The following is a 6,000-nucleotide window of genomic DNA, read 5'->3' on the forward strand; positions in this document are numbered from 1 at the left end:
CCGCCCTCTTCCTGGAGCACTTACCTTCTAAAGAACAGGAAAGGGACATAGGATTGACAAGGCTACTTATTCAGATATGCACCTGGCAGAGAGGCTGGAGGCTTGATATTGAGAAGAAAAATAACAGCAGTGGGACCTCTTTAGTGTCGGATGTGGGATATCCTTTTACAGTATTCTGTTTGGTAACCACAGTAACTCTGCAAGATAAGTTATTATGATCCCCATTGAGCCAATGGGGAAACGGAGCAGCACAGAAATTAGGTAGCTTCCCCAGGGGGAATAGACCTAGAATCTCAACCTACGTCTGCCTGGCTTCAAAGACTCCAGTACAGAGTCAAGTGACCCTCCAGTTCTGCCTCGGTGCCAAGCCATTTCCAAAGGAGTAAGGGATGAGTCTTTATTCCTGGATACCTGGTCACACTTACGGGGTGACATGGCCGTTCTCAGAACGTGAGTTGCAATGGCCTGAGCTCGCCAGCCTGGTCTGCCGGCTAGAAAGGTTTGTTCTTAGGAGGAAGCCCAAATGACTCACCTTTTGATTCCAGATCAGCTCAGGATATGACCCTTTCCACACCTCAGCTCATGGTCTTTGAAGAAATGCCCTCATTCTGTGCAGTCTCTGTTCCCACATGTCAGTTACTCCACCGTCTCAGAGAAGGAAAAGTCTAAAACCACCACTACTGCCGCCAACTGCCTCCCAGACTTTTTAAAGCCTCCTGTAGTCAATCTCTCTCAGAGCTTGAGTTAATTGATTGATTTTTGCCCTTCAAAGGTAGCAGCTGGGACTTTCCTGGTGGTACAGTGGTTAAGATTCTGAGCTCCCAATGCAGGGGGCCTGGGTTCGATCCCTGGTCAGGGAACTAGATCACACATGCGTGCCGCAACTAAGAGTTCACATGCTGGAGCTAAGGAGACCGCGAGCTGCAACCAAGGAGTCCACCTGTTGCAACTAAGACCCAGTGCAACTAAATAAATAAATAAGTTAGCAGCTGACACAGATTTTCCCTGCAGAATTGACCTTGATGAGAAATCTCCAAAGATGTTGCAGCGGGGGAGATGGGTCTTGAGCGCAAAGCAGGGCAAGAGCCTTGGGCGACATGAGCAACAAGGAAGCACAGAAAGAGGCTGGAAAGCATGACCTGTTACTACTGACTACATTTAAAAAGCTAATTCATGTACAGCCGTCCTCCCAGCACCATCATAATAATTGATCCCACTCCTTCCTGATGACTCAGCACTTCTGCTGAGGCAGCAGGTGCTTTGACTTTGAAAATAAAAGGTATTGACTGATTTCATGACTCTCACTTTTGAGCTGCATGATCTTGGGCAAGTAATTTAACTTCTATAAGCCTCGGTTTTCCTACCCGTAAAAGAGGAGTAATACTCATAGCAGCACTATTCACAATAGCCAAGATATGAAAACCAACTAAATGTCCATCGACAGATGAATGGGTAAAGAAGAAGATGTGGTGTATACACACACACACACACACACACACACACACACACACACACAATGGAATACTACTCAGCCATAGAAAAGAATGAAATAATGCCATTCGCAGCAACATGGATGGACTTAGAGATTATCATACTAAGTCAGTCAGAATGAAAAAGACAAATACCATATGATATCGCTTACATGTGGAATCTAAAATATGACACAAATGAACCTATCTATGAAACAGAAACAGACTCACAGACATAGAGAACAAACTTGTGGTTGTCAGTGAAGGGGGAGTGGGGGAGGGATGGAGTGGGAGTTTGGGATTAGCAGATGCAAACCATTATATATAGAATGGATAAAAAACAGGGTCCTACTGTATAGCACAGGGAACTATATTCAATATCCTGTGATAAACTATAATGGAAAAGAATTTTTAAAGAATGTATATATATATATATATAATTGAATCACTTTGCTGTACAGCAGAAATTAACACAACATTGTAAATCAATTATACTTCAATTACAAAAAGAAGTAATAATCTCTACAAGGGCAGTTGTGAGGATTGAGAAAATATTTGCAAAAATCCCTAATTTAACCTTTTTTGGCTTTTAAAATGTTTAAATTCGTGTTTATATACACATACACACACACACACATATATGCATATATATACATTTAGCCCAGGATGAATATGAATATGTGTGTATACTGCCCTTGATGTAATAACATGAATGTAAGCCTTTTCCTCACAAACTCAATTATATACTTTTTGAAAGTAGGAGCCCTATTTTTTTTTTAATTTTTGGCTGTGTTGGGTCTTCATTGCTGCGTGCAGGCTTTCTCTAGTTGTGGTGAGCGGGGGCTACTCTGTTGCGGTGCACAAGCTTCTCATTGGGGTGGCTTGTCCTGTTGCAGAGCATGGGCTCTAGGCACACGGGCTCAGCAGTTGTGGCTCACAGGCTCTAGAGCGCAGGCTCAGTAGCTGTGGTGCATGGGGTTAGTTGTTATGCATCATGTGGATGTTCTCGGACCAGGGCTTGAACCCGTGTCCCTGAATTGGCAGGCAGATTCTTAACTACTGCACCACCAGGGAAGCCCAGGAGCCCTATTTTTTCCCTCCCTCCTAACCCAGGCTTGGCACAGTGTTGAGTTCCTAGTGGGAACCCAACAATTACTTAAATTAAATCAGAAACTGCAATAGCATTGTGTTCCCATCTGTCTCCTTTAGCCATGTGATTACCAAAGTCTAACATAATCAAATTTCTCTATTGTGTTTGAATATGTCAGAAACAATTATTGGTTTGTTTTGTGTTTGTCTGGTGTTCTTTTGGCCCAATGACTTTGGAGAACGAAGTCTGAGCTCTTAAGTAGGAACCCTTGGGAAGTTTGCTGTCATCAGATATATCTGAATGATTAACAGCAATACAAACCTGGACAAACCCCTACCTCCTATGCTAGCCATCCTTTATGATATTCCATACAAATCTAAAACATGTTTCTGAACCCTGACATCCAAACATGAAGTTGACACTTCAGATGTGTAAGAAGAAGCCCTGGTAATAGAGTAGTTTGGTGGTAAGAGAGTCAGTATTTCTATCCATTAACTATAATGAAATCACATTAGAAATTAGCTGCTACTTGTGAGATAACATGTGTTAAAGCTGGGGTTCATGAGGGGCAGGACCAGAATAAAGACGCAGACGTGGAGAATGGACTTGAGGACACGGGGAGGGGGCAGGGTGAGCTGGGACTACGTGAGAGAGTAGCACTGACATATATACACTACCAAACGTAAAACAGATAGCTAGTGGGAAGCAGCCGCACAGCACAGGGAGGTCAGCTCGGTGCTTTGTGTCCACCTAGAGGGGTGGGATAGGGAGGGTGGGAGGGAGACGCAAGAGGGAGGGGATATGGGGATATATGTATGCATATAGCTGATTCACTTTGTTATACAGCAGAAACTAGCACAACATTGTAAAGCAATTACACTCCAATAAAGATGTTAAAAAAAAAAAGCTGGGCTTCAAAACATGGTCTACCTGACACCAAAGTTCACATATTTAATGACTGCGGTTTTCCACTCACAAAATAGAATAAAATGAAAACATGTATTCTCTAAAAAACAATAGAAAACTATACAACTACCAATATTACTAATTTTACAATAGGGGAACTGAAACTTCTCTCTTAGGCTCTCTCAGCTATGTGGAACAAAGACAAAGGGATAGGGATTGTTGGGAGGATATGCAGGCAAAAGAGGGACAGGAATCCTCCTGGAAGAACAGGATGGGTCACCCTGCTGTGCCTCCCAGGAAGACTTGAACTGGGAAAGCCAAAGTGGAGACACCTCTAGGGACTATATTATCTTGCCATCCCTACAGCTACAAAAATTTATGGCTCTAGCACTCTACCCTGAACGGGATTCAGTTATTCTCAATCTCTGCAAGATGTATAAGCCGGGTATAATTTTTATAGGCATAGATGCCTAGCTGAGGTAACAGGATAATTAGCACTAACACAGGTGTGTGAGTCCCTCAAGTCTACTCTCAGCTCCCTTGACCCCCTCTCTAGTCTGCATTTGCTTGGCTGAGTGCCAACCTAAGTTACATTCACCTCTCTACCTCTTGACGCTACAACACACACCTTGATGACTACTCACTTGAAATTCATGACTGCAAACTTCAACTGGGTACTTATCTCAGGCCTAGAAACCTTCTCATCTCTTCCCAAACCTCCAACCCTTCTTCCTAATTCTCATTTTCAGCTGAGGAAAACAGAGACACTCAAGAGAACTTCCAAAAGTACCCACCACCCACCCATCTACCCACCTTCCAGCTTTTGTGCCATATTGTTTGCCTCTTCTCCTGTTACTATCGATGCCTTTTCAGAGACCAATGCTTGCACTCGGACACCTGACCCCATCCTCTCTCATCCACATCAGTTCTTCACTCCAGTAATCCTCTCCTCTTGAATATCAAATGTCCCCTCTCTACTGGATCTTTCCCATCAGTGTTCAAACATTATTTCTCCCATCTTAAAACTCTGTCTTGAATCCAGTTTTCCCCACTGCAAAACAAGTCAACAAAAATTTCTTGAAGAAGAGTTGTTTGTATTCATTGTCTCCAATTGCTTTCCTTCCATCCTCTATCAAATCCACGCCAGTGGTGAGTTACCAAAACAACGCTCCTCTCACTCAGCCATCAGTAGCGTTTGAAACAGTAGATCACTCCCTCCCCCTTGAAACATTTCCTCATTGGCTTCCAGGACACCACACGTCTCCTGCCCCAACCTCACTGGTTACTCTTTCTTAGTTCCCTTTGCTTGTTTCTTTTCATCTTCCTAAACTCTTAACATTAGAGCATCCAAGGCTCGGTCCTTGAATCTCTTCTCTACTCTCATTTCTCTGTTGATCTCATTTAGTCACATCATTAAATTCCATCTCTAGGATGATGACATCCTGTCTGTCTCTCCAGATCTCTCTCCTGAACCACAGACTGATACATCAACTGTCCACTTGACATCTCCATTTTACTAATAAACACTTAACTCAAAACACCTAAGAATCAACTCTTGATCAACTCCTTCAAACCTGCTCTACCTGCTGTCTTCCCCATTTCTGTTAATGGCAACCCCATCCATTCAGCTGCTTGGGCCTCAAATCTAGAAGTCATCTTTGTCTTCTCTCTCTCCTCTCTCTAAAACTCACATTCAGTCCGTCAACAGATGGATTTTGAGCTCAACTTTTCAAGTTATATCCAGAATCCAGCCACTTCTCACCACCCTCACTGTTACCTGCCCTTGTCCGCAACTCATCATTATCCTTGGCATGGATAATTGCAAAAGCCTCCTAACTGGCCTGCATGTTTTCATCCTTGCCCCTCCTTCAACACACAGCCAGAGCAATCCTTTAAAAATATGTCATGTTTCTCCTCTGCTCCAAACCCTCCAATGGCTTTCCATTTTTACTCAGAGTAAAAGCCAAAAACCCTTGCAATGGCCTTCAGAGCTTATTACAATTTGCCTCCTTCCCTCACTCCCAATTTCTCTGACCTCGACAATTGTTACTCCCCCTTTTTCTCACTCTGGCTTCCTCATGTTCCTGAACACCCGGGGACACTCCCTCTTCAAGCCAGGCTTTGCACTTGCTATTGCCTCTGCCTGCAACACGCGGCCCCAAATATCTACATACCTTGTTTCCTCTGTTCCTTCAAGTCTTTGTTCAATTTTGCCTGCACAGTGATGCCTTCCTCGTGTACTCCATTTAAAACATAGAAGAAAACACAGGTTTTTGCCTGCTATACTCCCTGCTGTATCTCAACACCTGAAACAACATCCAGTGCATGGTAGCTGATGCTGTGGCACGTCATCCAGATCCTCTTTCTGGCTGAGGCACTCGTTTCCCCAGATGCTAGGAGTGTTGGCGGCTGATGGCTTTCAGGTGAGTCCCTCTCCAGGCATTGCTTTCAGCTGAAGACAGTTGCCTCAGCCCCTCCCCTAGAGACAAATGATAGCCTTCATCCAATGACTGACCAGTGTAGAGGTATGAATGC

Source organism: Leucopleurus acutus (assembly GCF_964270905.1).
Source record: "Leucopleurus acutus genome assembly, chromosome: 2".
Classification (NCBI taxonomy): Eukaryota; Metazoa; Chordata; class Mammalia; order Artiodactyla; family Delphinidae; genus Leucopleurus; species Leucopleurus acutus.